Raw genomic sequence first — 18,155 nt, 5'->3', positions numbered from 1 at the left:
GCACCTCTGGAAGGAAAGGGTTTATCTGGCTCAGTTATAGTCCATCCAGGGAAGAAGCCAAGGCAGGAACCTGGAGGGAGGAGCTGAAGCAGAGGCCACAGAGGAAAGCAGCTCATTGATTTGCTCCTAATGGCTACATTAGCTTGCTTTGGTTCACACAAGCCAGGACCACCAGCCCAGGGGTGACACTGCCCACACTGGACTGGACCCTCCTATATTGATTATTAATTAAGAAAATGCCCCCCCAAAGACTTGCCCGCAGGCCAATCTGATGGAGGCATTTTCTCAACTGAGGTTTCCACTTCGCAGATGCCTCCAGTTTACATCACTGCATCAAAACTAACTAGCACACTCCCCGTCGCCATAAATTTTAATGAAGTCCATCTGTGGTCCAATCCGTCTACTAAACGTCTGAGGCAAGAACGACTTAGAAGCCGGATGTTTATTCCTCATTTGTATACCTCTGATACACAAACTCCAATAAATATTTGAATAAACAAAGTCAGAAGAAAAAAGTGATTATAAAGAGTACTGACCTAGCCGTCAGGAACCGGAATGCAAATTCACATGGGCATCTAACTTGAGGTGATTAAGAGCAAGAGCTCTGCCTCCTTCCTCAGTTGTTCCTCATTAAAGGAACGTGCACTATGTCCAGGTGCAACCATACAGCGAGATCCCAAATCCTTATCCTAGAAGGGACAAACGTCGGCCGCCTTCCGTGCAAAAGGCTAAAGAGTAAGTCAGGGATGCTTCTCCAAAGTGTGAAATGATAAAGGGGTGAGAGAGAGCACTGTTTCTTCTGCTTTTCGTCACAGAATTTCTCTCGAGAATGTGAAAGACAAGATCCCCATTTGGATTTTTAAAGAAGTTTGTCAAAAAATAAATAAAAAAAAAAGCTCCTGATAAACTTTTTGTTTAGGTTAACTGTAGGCAGAGGCCGCTCATGTGACTCCCATGCCATACATTTGCTCACACAGCAACAACTAAAGCCCAGTATGCTTGTTAAATGTCCCAGCACATAGATTGACATAAAGAGCTAGGATGAACGTGTTAGTTTGCTTTCTACTGCTATGACAAACACCTTGACCAAAAGCAATCAGGCAGGAAAGAGTTTATATGACTTCCAGGGTACACTCCATCAAAGGAACCCAGGGAAGGAGCTCAAGGTAGGAACTTGGAGTCATGAACTGTAGCAGAGTCCATCCATCCCGCCCCTGCTTCCTCAGCTACCTTTCTTAGGCAAGCCAGGACCACCTGCCTAATGTGGCACCGCCCACAGTGGGCTGAGCCCTCCAATGTCAATCATTAAGAATGTGCCCCAGAGACAAATTGTCAAAGGGCAATCTGATAGAGGCATGTTCTCAATTGAAGTCTCTTTTCAGATGATTCTAGTTTATGTGGACAAAAAAAAAAGAAAGCATAATAAATAACTTGGACCCATCTCCAAATCTGATTATTAAAAATGTTCTGCTGAATTTATTGTACTAAATAATGCACAGTAGTGACTTCTCTCACAACAAAGTTGAAGGCCCTTTGGAATAGAGGCCAACAACTTAGAAATACTCGGATTTGTATGAATTATTTACTCTAAGGTCATTTGTTTCCAACAGCCTTTGGTCTGAAACAAGCACTCACTAATAGAAAAATCATCAAAAACGCAGAAAATAGCATCTATCTAAACAAAATAAAGGCGAAAGAATAACATTTCTGAATTAACAAATGTTGCACCTTCTGCTTGTAAAATGCCTTACTGTTCATAATTATTAACATTCTTTGCCTTCCTTCTGATCCTCCACAATTCTTTTTCTTTACATACTACAGTTTACTATAATGCATAAAGTGGTTGTAAAATCTTCCTCATCAATTCATCGGATGCTCCTAAGATCTAGATGGAGAAACAGGCCCTGGCTAAGAAGAAAAGCTAGAACTCCAGGGCTGCTGTGGCTCTCTCCAGCCCAGTGAACATTTTCATTAACCCTGGCCCAGGCCCTGACTGCATTCTTAGGACCTGAGTCACAGCAACAGTCTATTTAATGAATAATTAGGTTAGTAGGACATAATCAAAATTGAACCAAACAAAAAGCCAGTTTGTTACATTCCCTCTACCAAACTTCAAGCTTTCTTTGTCTATCCCACAGCACACAAACATTAAAAAAAGAAAGGTATAATAATTACAGCCTTTTGTTTGTTCTTTTTTTAAAAAATTAATCCTGTTCCTAAGGGAAAATAGATTAAGGAGAAAATGCAATGTATTGGTACTTAAGTGGTAGACACAGTTGAATTCTGAGAAAACTGCAAATCAGGAAAAACACAAGTAGATTAAAAAACACTGAGACTCCTGATTCCACAAAGTAGCCTTTTACTAGCAACATTTCCAAAATTATTATTTTTTTTTTTTTTTTTTTTTCCGGTTTTTCGAGGCAGGGTTTCTCTGTGTAGTTTTGCGCCTTTCCTGGAACTCACTTGGTAGCCCAGGCTGGCCTCGAACTCACAGAGATCCGCCTGGCTCTGCCTCCCGAGTGCTGGGATTAAAGGCGTGCGCCACCACCGCCCGGCCCAAAATTATTTTTAAATCAGGGAATCAGGGAGTGTGTGTGTGTGTGTGTGTGTGTGTGTGTGTGTGTGTGTGTGTGTGTGTGTGCTTTCCTCAGAGACAAGAAGAGGGCATCAAATCCCCTGGAGCTAGAGTTACAGGCAGTTGTGACTCTTACAACCCAAATCCCATCCTGTAAAAGAGCTCCGAACCTCTGAGCATCTCTCTCTCCAGCCTCACAGCAAGAGTTGGTAATGATTTTATGCAGAAAGCCATGGCCATGCAGTACATTTAAAATTTACTTTCTGAGAAAACAAATTCAGTTGTTCTCATATCACTCTTCATACCTCAGAACTGAACTATTCTTTGAGTGAATGACACAAAGTTAACTTGGGAGCTGCTAAACCTGCCTTCAGCAAACTCTCCCAAACGATTCTCATCCTAACCTGCATCACCTTGCAACTGTCCTCCTGCTCTGAGCAAAAGCCAGCCAACAATGCCAAACTGTGAGTGTATGCCTTTCAACACACACAAGCCTATGGATGAAAAAGGCATTTTCTCCAGAAAATGTATTTTGTGAAACCCTGATTGTATGAAGACATTATTCAATAAGCATTGCAACTTTAAAGTAATATTAGGAACAACAAACATAATGTTCTTCTGATTAAAGTGATCTAGACTATTACATTAAAGAGTTGACAGGAATCAAACCAAAACTTGAAAATATTGTTGTAGTTGAATACTGTTTAATTTTAATTTTTTTTTTACAATTTCATACACTAGTACTGTATTTACATAATTCCTACCCAACTATTCTGTGTCCCCCACACCCTTTCAAATTCATAACCTTTACAAACCTATGGCACTTACTCTAATCCATCTTACTCATGCCTCCAATGTATCTAATCACCAAGCCAGCTAGTGTCTTTTTTGACTCTACATCCTTCCTCACAGCAAATCCAAGTCTGACATACCTAATCTGAGTTCCTATCTCATGGGTGCCACTAGAGATACTTTAGAACTCCTATACGAAGCGCTTGTCTCCTGTCAAGGTCCCTGAATGCCCTGACAGGGAGCACTCCCAGATCAGATCCTCAGCTGTTTCACACGGTACACCCTCCTTCTCACCTTGCTGTGTGAGCCTTGCGGAAGCATGTGCCTGGCACCCACCCTAGCCTTCCCTGAAACCAGTTGCTCAACTGTCCTAGACATTTGGTCTCTCACTGCTAGAACTTGCCCAAACCCCCTACTCCTGACAGTCTCTGGGAAGCAGGCATCTGCCATTCCCTGAATGGCCAGTTCTGACAAGAATGGTACTGGGCCCTGTAGGAAACACAAACATGTACAGACATGATTCACACCTTCCGGAAAGTGATATTCCAGGAACACAGGGGGACAAGCTTATCAACGATGAGAGAGAAAGGTCTCGAAGCCGAGAGGCAGAGAAACAGGTGCTCCTTTATAAAGTTCTGTATAATATGGAGCAGGGCTTTAAAAGATGAAGACGCCTTTGATAACTAAGATAGAGTTGCTGAGGTGTGGAAAGCGGAATAAAAACAGTGAGAGAACATAAAGACCGAGCAATGGGGAGGAAAAGTAAAAATCAATTCATCCAAGGAAGTTTAAGCTGTCAGGTATGATTAAAACAAGGGAGTACAGAAGTAAATCTAACAAGATAGGTCAGTCTAGGTAGAATCAGATACCGCAATGGAAACCGGCGAGCCAGGCAATACTATGCAGTGTTAACGGTTAATTTACTCTCATATTCTATACATAAAGCTCAAGTACAAACTGTGGAAAGCTGGGAATTTGCTTCAATCTGGAGCATAATCCTACAGACTCAATGTATAGTCTAGATACGACAGTGAGGACCCCAAGCACAAAGAGCTGGCTATGAAGCTTGGCACCTCCTGGTAGAGCAGGAGCAGGCTCTTTTGGCCATGGATTAACTAACATCTTCCATCCTGCCATAAACAATCAACAAAACCAGGTGTCACCTAGCAGCTTTTATATCTACAATAATAATCAAGCACTTGTAAATCGAAATGTTTTGTTTGCCACCATAATTCCAAACTAGACGAATGCTAACTAACTAGGACACATACTACATGTCTACAATTTTATAATAATCCACAATAATCCAAACGACTGGACAGCAAGAAAGTTACCCGCCTATCTTCCTTTCTCATATTTACTGCATCATTCTCTCCCTTTTGATGGTCTCTTTTTCCCTTCCTACCTTACACCAATGGTTCTATTTCTGGGCCCATACTTCCCAAATGCCACTGCTGACCTTGATTTTCTTTCTCCCTTCTGTTATGGCCCTTTCCTTAAATGTCAGCAGTTCAGTTCACTTTCGGCTACTCACCAACCAGCTCTTAAGTTTCTCTGGGAATGGAAGAATAAAGAAGAAAAGGGGAAAACATAAGAAAGAAAGGCAATGTCATTACAGAAGCACCTGAAAGAGACTGGGAGGCTCCAGAGGTCACGTGGTCTGTCCCTGGCAAATAGGGCTTCAGAAAAGCTCACCCTGATTTGAAACTGACTTTAGTGGCAAACTCTGCAGCCAGCTGGCTCGTCTTTTGAATGTTCTCAAAATACATATGCAAAACACCCTGCAACATTTTCAAGACAGAAAATGTGGAACTTCTGACCTCCTGAGCATGGTCACCGACCTCATGAAGAGTTCTAGAATGCGGCCTTGTGCAGTACAAGATCACGGTCCAGGAGACAGAAGTGCTGGCACTCCGTACTGTACTCAGTACTGCATTGTTTAGCTCAGCCTCTCCATGCATACCTGAGTCCGTACCCACTCTACCAACGCTCTCCCCAAAGCCAGACATGGAACTGAGCTCCATGGCCATTCAGTGAGCTTGTATTGTCAAACCCTGCATTTAGCATTTGGAAAGATACAAAAATGAACCTGGACTTCTGACAGAGCATCAGGGAAAGGGGATGGGGAAAGAGTCATAAACAAAAATGGAGCTACAGTGCTCGTAAAGTAAGTATATGTTTAAAACAGAAATCACTGGCAGCAGCTTTCAAATGACCAAATAGGAGTTAGTAGACAAAGAATCGTTTGTATGCAAAGTCTCATGTCTACAGACAGGGAAGGAAGTCTGAAGGAACTCAGTCACATGTTATCAGAGCACCAAGTGGAAATAAAGCGGTCATGGAAAAAGCGGGGAAGGAGGGAGCTACTCATCCTAACGTTCTTGAACGATTTCCAGTCCGGCCAGACAGACACTCAAGATGGAAAACCCATATGTACTGAGGTGGGTAAGTGCAGGTGGGTCTCGGGCCTTGGGAGCTAGAGGCAAAAGCTCTACATGGCCAAGCAAAGGAAGTTTGCTCTTATGCAAAAAAAGAAAAAGAAAAAGAAAAAAGAACAAGGCAACCCGGGAGCAAGGGAAGAGGTAAGCTTTCACACTGAGCCACAACGCTGGAACAATGCCAAAAATGGCAGAGCAACGCACAGCCTAAGCAGCAGCGCACTAGCAAGGGGCTGGGAGGCAGTGAAAGCTGACATGTTTGCTGTTCCCTTTCACCTACTCTCAAGTGGAACGCTTCTCTGCCTTGCTCAGTTGTTATGCAGAAAATATTTATCTTCGTTATTCAGTAATTACAGTTAGTCTCTAACAGTGATTTCAAAACACGTATCCATATTTTGAGCTGAGATGTTGTTTACATATGCCAGGAGAGCCTGGTTGCTAGAAGAAAGCTATGCCCAGAATTGCCCACCTCTGCTGGAAAGGAAATGATATCTACAATAGTAAAGAACTCTCTCTGTGTGTCTCTCTCTGTCTCTGTCTCTCTGTCTCTGTCTCTCTCTCTCTACACACACACACACACACACACACACACACACACACACATAGAGTAAAACAAAAGAAAAAAAACGCTGTAACAGAGCAGTCTCTAGGGGTAGCCTGAGGGACCCCTGCTTGAGAATCACCTGCATGATGTATTGACAACCCAAGTTTCCAACACAGAAACCCTTCCAATACCAAAGCTCATGATCATCAAATCAGAATTGCTTACACAAGCACTCTGAGGACTGAAGCTTCAGACAACAACTTTGAAAAGCCATACACACTTTTCAGTGTATTAATTATTTTAGATGAGTGAATGGATAAAGACTGTTTAAAGGAATCACGAAATCCTCTAGTGTTGATCTGATCCATTTCTACTTGGCAAGAAGAACTGTTACCACACGGGGAGCACATACAGTGAATAAACCCAACTCAGTTTCTAAGAGCAAATCATTACTAAACAGGTAAAGGAAACTGAGGCGCCATTTGAAGTCTGCATCACAGAAAAAGAGAAGACATTGGAAGGTGAAAATATCAGTGGCTATATTAAACTTTCAATATACTAAATAGCAATGCTTGATGTTTACTAATAAAGGTATCTGATCTGTGTGGGAATGACGGACAACCTGTGACTACATGGGAACACTAACTTTTCCTGTCTTACCTACTACTGTAAGTAAGGACTCCTCCCTAGGACAACCCTCTATCCTGGCCATTTCTTCTCCTTTAAACCTATTTCAAAGTAGAGATGGAACACCAAGCCCGGATGTTCCTCTTTTCTCGCTGCAACAGAAATACTTCCCAAGGTCACACTTGAGCATTCAGGTATCTGCTGACTGAATAAAGTGTTCCAGGTTTTAACGTGGGTGCTGAAAAAGGGAGAGTGTTACCTGTCTATCGGCAAGTCTTGAACTGAGCAAACCAGTGCCACCAACAAAACACCATGCATTTGGTAATTCAAGACAACTGAAAAGCACACTGTGCACATGGTCAGAAGCCCGTGAAACTTACACAGGCTTCGTCACTATTAGAAAACAAAGGACATACAAAAGCATAATTTGTCTATCCGAGGACTTTGGGATCCAGTGAGACAGATGAGCGAGCCTGCCTCTCTGGGTTTCAGTTGATTCCCACATTCAATGAGAGGTCTCATCCAGACTTTGTCAGCTTCCTTCTACTTCTGAAAATACATGATTTAGTAAGTTGGACATTTGCAGTCCCCTCGGGGAAACTACAAGATAATAATGGGAAATGGAAGCATGGTTCCAGAACATTCATTTTACTGTTTCAGTAGAATATTATTCCTATTGTAAGTGTATAAAACAATGCCTATCTTTATCTCTAAGATACAGCCCTTCCACAAGCTGAAAAATCTGCCATTATGGACAAAACCATCAGAAATTTTAAAATCCATATGCAGCAAAGAATCTAATGAAAAGTATAGATAAAGATATTGTCACTAAATTTTAAGTGCAAGAATTAGAGGTACAGTGTGTTACAGGGTTAGGGTCTCTGAAGAGACCCTAAAAGGACAAAGGACAAAGCTATAAAAGTGAAGTCTAAGTCACAGTGGAGACCCCAGGATGTTGCCAGTGCCCGGAACATACCAATGTCTACAGAGGAAAGCTGCAGGCACCATGAAGATTCAACCCCAGATAAATCACAAGTATTACAAATGGCAGAGCCAGACAAGAAGGTCTACCTAAGCCCCTGAGTGCTGAGAAGCTGCCACCAAGGGCCCCGGGTGCTGGATAAGGAGCTATAGAATTTGTTGCTTGTTCGCTAGGCTTCCCTCAGAGTCTTTCCTTCTGTGCCCCATCCCTCCTCTTTTGGATGACGTTTTCTTTATGCTACTGTATATATATATATATATATATATATATATATATATATATATATATATGACTCAGATTTTTTTTTTCATTTTACAGAAGCTCATGGCTAAAACACGGGGCTTTTAAATAATGTTGAACCTGTTAAGACTAAGTCAGACTGAATATATTTTGAGTTGTGAGCGAGCCACGCACCTATGGGCATCAGTGCAGAACGTTACAGCTGGAATGTGAAACGTTCGCCACGGGCTGGTATGTTTGAACCCTTCATCTCCAACTGGTGCTGCTGCTTTGGGAGGCTGTAGATCCTTGTGACACTGAGTCTAGCTAGCAGAGATATATCACTTGGGGAGGAAGAGTAATGAGAGGTAAAGCCTGGCCCTGCTCCTGGCCACTCATCTGTTTCCTGCACCACCAAGCTATGGACAAATTGTATCACACACTCCTGCCACCGTGGTCAAGTCTCTCCCATCGCCATGACTCCTCTCACATAAGGGGCTGTACTTCCTGCAGCTGTGCGCCATAATAAACCTCTCAAGTTAAAACAACAACAACAAAAAAAAATGATTGGAGATAAAGATAGAGCTATTAAGATGTCCTTGTATGGCAAGACACAGATATAGACATATAGTGACATTACCTCCTCACAGAGGCAGTTTAGAGCGACATATTTATTAACCGGATAAAGAAAAAGTCTGCCACCAATACTGGAAAGTTAAAAAAGAAAAAAGAGACACAGCACACACTTTCCATAGCCTTCAAAGAGAAACTTGACCTCTAACTCCCATCCTTCAGAACTGGCATGGAATCAATCCGGGTTGTTCTATGCTGCCGGCTAGTAGTCTGTTAGAGCAGCCCTAAGAAACTCAGATGGCTATGGCATCCCAGGGCTCAGCGATGCCACGTCTGTGATTGGCAATGGCTAGGGTATAGTTCCGGGGGCCCCAGAGCAGCAACTTCCTCCTTACTGCAGCTCCACTAATAAAAAATCATTACAATGCCATCTCAAATGTGCAAAGCATTAAATTATAAATATGGAAATCACAGGGCAAAGGGAAAGAAGGAATTCAGCAGAGAAAGCTGTAAGTGCTGAGCAGGGAGGCACCCTCCTCAGGCGAGGCCGGGCCAATGCAGAGTGGATGACAGAACCTGTCATCAGAAGTATCTCTCCACCGTCTCCCTCCCCCGAAAGTTCCGTGGATAAAGAAATGGGTGAAATGAAACCACCCCTCACCGACTATTCTGCACTTCCAAAGATGTTTTCATTTCCTATTCAAAGCAAGCTGATGTGAGGCGGAAAAACCACAGTCTGAACAAACTAAAATTGCTCAACAAGGCTGACAGGAAGGGAAACAAACCCAGGGCACTGTGCCTGGACCCTTCACATCATGGTAAACACAGCAAAAGAGAATACAAGCCCGCAGGAGGGTCACATAAAGACATTACCTGTAGCTGAAGGCAACCGGCCACAAGCTCCGAAATGTCCCACTTTCCACCCGGCCTCCCTGAGGGCTTACAGAGTCAGAATTCTCATACAGCTGAGATCCACGGCTGGCTAGGACGAAGAAGTTCTACTGTGTGATTTGCAAGGTGTTTCATTTTCCACTGCATTCCACTGCTTCTCGGGAGCTGCACCCCAGTCAGCCTAAAACTCATTCTTTGAGCAGAAGGAGGCTGACTTCTCCCTGTGGCCACACGCTCCTTGACAACAGGCCCTTTGCGGCCTTTTATTGGTTTCCTTTTTCACTAGAAAGACTAAGTCCACTTTTCTTTCCCTTTTTGAGGGGCAGGGGGCATTGTTTTGTTCTGTTTTCTGTTGTGGTAGATGTAGTCGTTGTTTGAGACATTATGTAGTCCACGCTGCTCTAGAACTTCCAGTACTCTCTGACTCAGCTTACCCTGTCTAGGACTACAGGCATGTGACATTCGTTCTCAATTTTCCCACTTTTCTTTAAAAAGGAAAAAGGAGAAAGGGGCCTACTAAATCACATATGCCCAAAATTCCCTCTAATGGTAACAGTCATACCAGCAGGCTAAAATATGAACTCATTAATGAAACACATCAAAATTCACCAGTTAGAAAGTAGGGAGAAGTGACTGGCATTGGATCCTACCTTAGTTTGCTAAAGAGGAAGCAGGAAATAGTCCACACTCACATACTCATTCTGCATCACAGGAATGGGTCTGGGGTTCCCCAGACGCAAAGGCTGTCTAAACCTAACTGTAGAGACAGCCCCCTCATCCCCTCTCCGAGCTTCTCTTTCTGAGTATTTGCCCCCTGCATCTCTGTCTCTTCTTACAGATTATTTTCTCTATCAAATCTTTTCGGCATCTGTTCTAGTCTAGTAAACACTTTTACCCTGGCGCCCTTATCCTTCACGGCAGGACACTAACCTAAGTGGCTCATATGTTTACGAATGCCAGCAAGCAGAATTTGGGAATGCACGGTGACCATTATTCTACGGAATTCATTAGAATTCTTACACAGGTTAAAAGAATAAAAAACGTTTACAGAGCACTGCTGTCAGAAACTCAGTGGCCTAGAATTCATGTGTAGGCCTTTGATGTTATCTTCTATATAAATAAAGTTTTATTGGAGCACCGCTATAACCACATATATGGGTATTGTCTGTGGCTATAAAGGCAGGAGCTCCAGCAGACAATACAGCCCACAAAGCCAAAAATACTTATTATCAGACTGTTTAGAGTTTGTGAATCCCTATCTGTACAAAGGCAGTTGGAGTTTAAAGTAGCCCTTAACTACTGTCCACACAAGAGCTGTGGCAATGCACAAAAAGGACTATTTTCACTAAATCATAGAAAACACGAATCTGTAAATTTTTACAAACCAGTACATTTTTCTCTTTTGTACACTGTCTGCATAATACGGTGGACAGCTATTAACTCCAGTACAGTTCATCCTATTAGGGTATCATACAAAGTATGATAAAGTGGTTTTTAAATAAAGGTTAAAAAAAAATCATTTATCCTGCTCAAAAAAGGAAAGACTGTTCCTAAGGCTCTGTCCTCATTCCCACCCATCATCAAAAAAGCACAAACTGTAAGCTGTTTTCTTTAGAAGGAAAAAATATTTTGAGAAATACCATAGGCCTAATCAAACTATTGATTGACAAATGACAAAACAGTAGTCTAGATGCTTTACAGCTCATAAATTGTGTAAGTTTAAAAATTCTAAACCAAGAATCGTTAACTCATGCCTATAATCTCAGCCCTTGAGAAGCTGAGGCAGGAGCATGCCCTGAGTTTGAAGCCATGCTGGGCTGGATCCACAGTAAGTTCCAGGCCAGCAAAGGCTACAAAGTGAGACCCTATGTCAAGGGAAAAAAAAATTAAATTGTCAACTTCCATTAAATTACACAAATACATATGCTTGGTTATACTTACATAATCTAATGTTATTTCACCTGTAAATCTCCACAAATAAAAAAACTGCAAGAGGATGAATTAAGCGAAACAAGTTCAAAAGTATAAAGAAATGCTTCTTGGAAAACGTTGCTATATTTGTAGAAGTGCAGATAGATCCATTCAGTGTGCACAGTAACCACCCATGTCATTCACACATCTTCAGAACTACAGTAAGTCTGACGCTACATTGCCGTTTAGATTATGAAGAAAAATATCTGCCCACACACTACTCACATATTTGAAAAGACGCTTAGGTGAAACTGGGAACAGCTACCCTGCACATTCTTACAGTAACAAAATCTATTTTTAAAAAATCCCTTAATTTTTTCTTTTTTCTTTTTTTGTAAATGCTAACTACCTAAATTTGTAGTAAGCCAGGGCTGAAAGACTTCAACTGCAATCCCCAGAAGGCCGGAAGTGGGAGAAGAGGCCTGGCAGTACTTAGCTTTACAGAGTGTAACTGCTCCGCACTTCAGCTAATTTGAAACTGCCATGCTGGGTTTTAATTTAGTAAGGAAGGGCATGCCAGCCATGCGGCCTCTGCTCCCCTCCTCCACGCGTGTGCGGCCATCAGACTAGGGGCGTTTTCCTTCTGTTTTACCACTGGAGAGAAATCTCCTAAGTGTCCAGCCAAGAGAGCATGTTTGTGGGAAAGGGGTGACGTGAGACAGGTATTGTCCAGCTAAATACACTTGAGGAGTAGTTCAGATTACAAAACAGGTCTGTTTGTCTGAAAATGCAGTCTTGACTTTTTAAACTCTAAGAGTGTCTTAGCCGTAGGAAGATTGCCAAACTGCCATGAAAGTGTCTACCGAGTTTTCTTCTGGCAGCTCTTGGTTTTCAGTTTCAGATGACCCCAGGGTAAAGCCCCAGTCAGTCACCGACTATATTTAATTTGCTGACCAGGTTCGTTTCTTATCTACTGTGGTTTCGGTGGAAGCGGTGACTGCAAGCTGAGCCCGAATCTTGAAAGTTAACAAAGGGCGCCAAGGAAACCAGAGCCCCCTCCCTCTATTTTTATGCACTGATTTCACAAGACTGAGCCTCAGGCCTTCTTTGCACAGGCCCACATCCTCAGAGAAACTTGGCCTCCCTCTCCCAGGCCAGGGCAGCGGTAGGAAGTACCCGCCCCCCTGAGCTAGGGCCGGGTGTCCTCGCCGCCCATTGGCTGCGGTGGCTGTCAGTGCCCTGAAGGGCGGGGTCTCCCACCTTAGAGCGGAATCTGAGGACTGCATGGTCACCGGGTCCCCGATTCCACTCCACCCCAGAGTCCCTTCTCCTCTTTCTCCACAGGCCCTCCTCTCATCCCCCACCCCCATCCACTTTACTGCCCCTCTAAGAAGTAAAGTTTTTTTTCAAACGTCCACCCCCACCCCCACCCCCGCCAAAGCAGAGGATGCAACGGTTTGGGAAGTAAAAACGAATTATGGACCGGATCTCTCGGAGTGTAGCAGAGAGCTATGAAGATAAAATAACTGCTTAGGTGGTATGCCAGCTGAATCAAGTGCACTGGCCGTCACCAAATACAGCAGCCATGAAGACCAGCCAGAAATGCTACCATGCACTGCAGGCTTAACTGTATATATATATTTATATTATTCACCGTTTTCAGAGTTTGTCCGGTTGTCCCAAACATGTTATAAATTTTTTGAGAGTGGGTACTAAGCCGCTCTTGGATCACATCAACATCCCATCGTCCAGAAGAGAACCGACTCATCATACACATATTCTGAGTATTCTGTAAAACAACCTATCAAAGCGCACGGTCGTGAACGGCTGTAGGGTAACGTGACTACTGGGACCTGCAGATTCCTTGGAGGGGAAACTAAAGTGGAGTCCTAACAATACAAATTACGGGCCTCTGACTGTTTTTAGTTACAACCTTTAAGATTAGTAATCTTAAAGAGAAAAAAGTTATCCCATCTCTATACTGTTTTATCTGTCTTCAGTTCCATCACCAGAATTGTAAAGGGCATAAACATATCTTGCTCTAAAGTAAATATATTCTTAGTATTTAGCGAGGTTTTTGCGAGTACAATATGTGAATCCATAAAAGCATCTACTGTGGGTCTTGCAAGGCCTCCAGCACCAGGCGGAGGCAGCTGGCATTGCTCAGCAACCTCCTCCACTGCCCTCTAACTTCACCTAGACCCACTTTGTGACTCGGCTCATACTTTGCGGCATCCCAGCCCGGGATCGGTCTCGATCGCTGCCCGACCCCGCCACCCGGCCACCCCGACTCCCAGGTAGCTGAACTTCACTTTTTCTAAACTGGGCTGCAGCCGACTCGGTTGAGCCAATCCGCGAGCGGTAAATAGCCACGGTGGCCAATGAGCTCGGCCCGGAGGCGGGTCTTCGCTGGAGTTCCTCCCGTCGGAGCTCGGAGACCTGTTGCCGCCGCCACCAGCTCAGCGGAGCTTCCCGGGGGTCGCGGCTCCTGGGAGCCGATCTCCCGCCGCCAGCGGCCTGCACCGCCCTCCGCCAGCTGCAGGCGGCCAGGCCCGACCTCGGAGGCACGCGAGCCCGAGGCTCCACGCGGCCCGCCCGCTCCCAGCACCGGCCCCACCCGGACGGGCCGTGCAGACTCACCGGGACGCTGGGGCCGCTCGGTCCACGCGGGCTGCAGGGCTGCGGGCTGCGGGACCCCGGGCCGATCGCCTCTGCCCGCGCCGCTGCAGGCGCCGGCTCCCACCCCGCTCGGCCAGCGTTTACCAGTGCGAGCCTAGCGGCCGCCCATCCTCCCGGCTCCGCTCCTCCTCCCGCGGCCGCGGCTGTCAGGAGGGTAAACATCCCGGCATCCCCGAGGAGAGGGCGGGCCGCCGCAGGCCCCTCCCCGCGCCCGCACCCTGCTCCGGAGCCCACGCAGCGGCTTTCCAGAGAACTGGGGTGTGCCTCTCTTATGGCGGTCGGCCCCTGCCTCCAGATCACTGTGTTTTGATCCTATTCTCTTTTACCAAGTGGTTTAAGGAGCCTCTACCCCGTGTCAGTGCAGGGAAACAAGAGTTTTCCCGGAGTCTGCCTAAAGCCAACCTTGACTTTAACGTCCCAGCACTGGGAATGCCTTTTCAGGACGCTTCCGAAAGTTGAACGACCTGGTACGAGATACAGGATCTTTGAGATATGGGCATACTTATAAAGTGGAATTACAGAAATATTACATTACATAAATATACTTTGCAAGCCACATGTTCGCAATATGGGTCTGCCTCTCCATGTATGGAGCTGCTAGAAAAGCAATGCTTTGATTCCTACTGTTTCACTAACCAGACTTGAACTACTGAGGCAGCCAGCTAGGAGGCAGTATAGAGTACGTCATGCCTGGGTTCTGGTCTCCGTTGAATGGCCCAGTCTTTTAACTTCAAGTTGTCAAGGTCGTTTGTCTTAAGAACAGCCTTAGTGTCTCTCCTGAGAAATGAGATGCAGCGGCGTTTTTGAGCGCAGAGCCTAGTCATTCGGTATCTCTAGGTCCTTCTCTGGTTTCATTCCCCTGCCGGAAAAAGTAGAGCCCCAAAACGGGATTAGCTCAAATATGTTTAAACGATGGGATTAGGATCTACAAAGTTTAGGTCAGCGAGATGGCGCGGGAGAAAAAGGCTCTTCCTACCAAGCCTGGTGACCTGAAGTTGATTCCCAGGACCCACATGATAGGAGATGATGGGAGAGAACTGACTCCCACAAGTTGTTTTCTGACATCCACACGGCGATGCGGCACACATACTGCGAGTGTGTGTGTGTGAGGTATAATTAGAAAAAAAAATGTAAATTTTAATTTTAGAAAGAAAATTCAGATTCCAAGAGGAGACCTTCCTTGGTGCAAGTGGCTTAAACTGCACATATGTGGAGTTCTAAGATGAGGGCTCAGTGATATACCTACCTGCAAGAGCCCTGGTTTCATAAAACGTCAACGTGCAAGTCCAGAATACCCAATGTCTTTTATATCTGATGGCAAGTCATAGAGAAACAAAGCTGGCGGGTGGGCGTGAGTGCCCCTTTAAATATGCTTATGTGGAAAAGCTGAGGCTGTAGGAGTAAGGGAAGGAGTCATGTGGCTGTCGGGACATAGAACGTTTTACACAGAAATGCAAAGTTACTCTCCTGTGTGTAAGTGTGTTGGAGAAACAGCCAGGAAGTCAATGCATGCAGAATCCAGTGAGCAAGGGACAGCAGCTGATGAAGGAAGAGGGGGTGAGATACCAGAAAAAGGGATAGGTAGAGAATTTTGAACTCTTTTATTTTGAATGAAATGGAAAGCCATGACAGGAGAAAGTTGAGAGAAAACAGCACTGTGGAGAGTAGACTGCAGGATGGAGCAACTAGGAGTTGAGAAAAGATAATAATCGTCCCTGAAAATATCAATCAGGCTTAGACCGATGTGCTAGCAGACCTCAGATATAATCCCATGGTTGAGCCAACAAGATTTGCTGGCATATTGAATGTGCTGTATGAGAGGAAGATAGGATGAAGCCAGTACGTTGGCATGTGAACCATATCATATGGTCCCATCACACCAAAGCAGTCATGGGATTGATATCACTGGAGTTGCCATAGCTTGTAGAAAAATTAACAGACATCTTCAAGGTAAAATTCAACATCGGACCAGCTGCATGCTTCAGAGCTTGTTACTATAGTTGATATTAGCATTTTAGAAAATATAAATTAACAGGTAGCTTTATAATAGTCCACTTTTAAACATACCAGCAATTTATCTACAGATCAAATAGTCCACTGATAAGCAAACACTTTAGTTAATGAACATTTAGTGTTGGTCAAATTAGACAAAAATTAGCTCAAACATCCTTAGTGGCTGCAAAGACTTTTCTAGGAAGAACCCCTTTGTTGTTGTTATATGATGTCCAAAGAATTAAAATAATCTAACATGCCCAGTTTTTTTTTTCCACTTATAAAGGCTTCATGGCTACAGATAAATAGTATACAGTGTTTCAAAGACTGGGAAGAAAGTCAAAACAGAAGATACTATATTTTTTCTTTCTAAATTTATATCACCTTTGTTGTGAGTAGGCAAGGTTATTCCCAGCCACCAGCAGCCGGCCAGGAGGCCTGGAGCAAACGTTAATGGAAAAGCAGAGGAGACTGCCCAAGGAGGCTCCTCTGGTCCAGGACACTTAAGAGGCAGCTTTAACTGCTTTTCCATTCATCTGTCCTCTGAGCTTGCTCCAAAAATGCTGCCTTAGCTCCATGATTTGCGTTAATTACAGTCCTTTGCATGTATACATAATTACCATGTAATACATACATTACATATCAGATTAACTTCATTATAAATGGTATTTAGATATCATTCTTAAAACCTCTCAGTTCTTAACCAAGTCTTCGGGTGTTTTTCATATAGATCTGCAGGCCCCACACAAGAAAAAAAAATTATCAGCAGTATTTATGCTCAAAACCCATTTCTCCATAAACTAACCCAAAACAGATGTTGCATAACAGTTTTGGCATAAATGAAATTTCTCCACAAGGAAAGAAACTTATGAGGAAAAATTTTTTTCCCTGAAGAAGAATGATGAAGTAATATTAAAAATAATTCTCCTTTGAGGGAGAACCTGGCCACTGGGGTAGACCCGGAAAGGTCCAGCCTTCTTGATTCAAACATAGAAATATAGTACTGGTAACAGGTGCACTTAAAAAGCTACTAGGGAGACTGGCAGCCACTAAGCTTGGCAGCTAAATGGTGATGAGGCTTAGTCAAGCTGTTGAAATGTCTGGACTACACTGGGCCAAGAGGAGGAAGTCAGAAAACAGACTGCAGACAGCCCAAGGGAGATCACTTTTCTCTGGCCTTGGCTTGTGGTCACTGTACAGTGTCAGAAAGTAAATATGATGCTTTGAAAACACCCATGAAAAATATTAGCAAATTTCCTCCCCATATTTAATGGCTCCTTCCTTGCAATTGTTAGTGGATTGTGAGCAGATGAGCTTCCAATAAAAACAGTTGAATCCCTCTTCATTTTTCCTCACACAAATCCCTATAATTCACAATCACAGAGATGCAATGCTATTGTGTCCCAATTATAAAGTTATGATTGCTTGGGGATATAGTTCTTGGTTAAAAATAGTGGCATACTGACCAGGGCCTTTTCATGACTATTTTTGCAGTAGTTTTGAAACTGAAGAGATATTGTGAGATATATTTTAAATATAAAACACCGAGATATACTTGTGCAAAACAGAAAGCAATCAGTCCAAACAGCAGCTTCTATTCATATCACAATTCCTTTGCTCAACAGAATTCTCTTGAATTTAGGTTTCTTTCCCTTTACAAAAGTCAAAGGACCAATATGCAGTGGGCACAAAGAACAATGTGGGAAAGATATTAAGAAGTTACACCCTATCCTGTGGAGCCAAACTATGAAGTCATTTTGCAAATGCAATTTCCTCAGTAGCTGTGGTACCTCCAGCCATTGCCACAGTTTGTAAGCACCCCTCAGTTATCTATACTGTCAGAAATCCGGGGCAATACACTAATCAAATCTCAAAGACAGTTTTTAATTGCAGGTTTCTCTCTCACATGAGTGCATGCTTTTGTGTCTCCTT

The 18,155-nt window shown here is 43.8% G+C and overlaps 1 protein-coding gene across 2 annotated transcripts in view; it reads right to left on the bottom strand.

The window, feature by feature from the left end:
* Positions 1–14,348, bottom strand: part of Nek7 (NIMA related kinase 7) — a 131,472-nt gene extending 117,124 nt beyond the window's left edge. The window contains exon 1 of one of the 2 annotated variants that reach the window (XM_059280478.1): positions 14,193–14,348. The gene's annotated coding sequence lies outside the window, so the exon portion shown is untranslated. Of the gene's footprint in view, positions 1–10,291; positions 10,601–14,192 lie in introns of those variants that run through there. The other variant, XM_059280477.1, reaches the window with a different exon arrangement.
* Positions 14,349–18,155: the final 3,807 nt, after the last annotated feature.

This window comes from Peromyscus eremicus, chromosome 15 (assembly GCF_949786415.1).
Source record: "Peromyscus eremicus chromosome 15, PerEre_H2_v1, whole genome shotgun sequence".
Taxonomy (NCBI): Eukaryota; Metazoa; Chordata; class Mammalia; order Rodentia; family Cricetidae; genus Peromyscus; species Peromyscus eremicus.
This window is presented reverse-complemented; position numbering and strand designations above follow the sequence as displayed.